This window comes from Oncorhynchus mykiss, chromosome 25 (assembly GCF_013265735.2).
Source record: "Oncorhynchus mykiss isolate Arlee chromosome 25, USDA_OmykA_1.1, whole genome shotgun sequence".
NCBI classification, from domain to species: Eukaryota; Metazoa; Chordata; class Actinopteri; order Salmoniformes; family Salmonidae; genus Oncorhynchus; species Oncorhynchus mykiss.
The window spans coordinates 41,354,301-41,355,638 of NC_048589.1; positions in this window are offsets into that span (position 1 = coordinate 41,354,301).

Below are 1,338 nucleotides of genomic sequence, written 5' to 3' on the forward strand. Positions count from 1 at the left end.
CAACAGAATAACCAACAGTACATATACTAGGAGACACAGGCAGCTCACACAAGCACACACACACACACACACACACACACACAGGCCTACACAGACGCACATTCCCACTCTGTTTGGCTGTTTATTTGGACTGGGAGAAAAGGGGGGGAGCTGGGAAAAGGACAGAGCACAGGGAGGGGAGAACAAACAAATTAAAAACACAACTCGACAGCACCAAAACAAAAGGCAGTGATTGTGTGGTATTTACGAGGTGGGTTTTGTTGTTTGATATGAGCGTACGGTTGCTCAACGCACTGACAGATTTAGGACGTATTATTCAAATGAGAAGCATACACACACACACACACACACACACAAACCAGCTGCCCTACCCGGGCCTGTATCTACGGCGACCACTTCCTCACGGCAACGCCGCATCCCTCGTTGAGCTGCCGTGGCAACCGTTGTCGGCAGCGGGAGGGTTGATAAGTGTACAGTACCTGCTCCTAGCCCTAAGAACACAATGTCCACATGTAAACAGATGTGGGGTTAGGGTTAGGGTTAGGGTTAGGAGCTAGGGTCCATCAATTCGTTTTGAGAAGTGGAACTTGGTCAACCAACACAAAAAACCTCATATGTTCAACTTCATTTAATAAAAAATAAATAATAAACATGTTTTCACGTCTCAAAAGGTTAAATAAAAAAAATGTATATAATAAGTGCTTATTAATTGTCAAATGAAGTAACAGGATTGAACATTTCATTTTAAATCAGCCATAAATTCCATTGTGACAGGGGGGGGAGATTAAACCTTGTTCTGTGCAACAGGGAGTGTAAATTGAAGGCAAGCTTCTAGCCTGTCTATATCTATGGAGAAGAGGGTTGACTTGTTCTGCTCTACCCACTCAGTTTTCCCCCACAAAACACCAGGAAATGGCCATACAGAGTAGAGCCGGCTTTTTACACTATAATTTGACTATTAGATATTCAATGTTTCTCTAGAATTATTATTTTTTTAAACGAGAGTTCAGTTCACGTAACAGGTTTGACCTTAGAATGAGGGACAGATGTAAATGAATCACTAATCACATTAAATAAATAATCATCAGAAGAAGAAGAAGAAGGAACTTCCTGGAAGTCACAGAGTGTGAATGGAGGAACATGTGAAAATGGAGAATTCTGACACATTAGTTAAGTCTTTATTCATATACATTTTGGGGGGGGGGGGGGGGGGGGGGGTTGTATTGAATTCTCCACGTGGTCTGTATTAAAGGGTACTTAATTTAATATAACAGACTTTAATTATTATTATTATTATTATTTTAAATAAAACGCACTCGTTTCATGGAACAACCCATG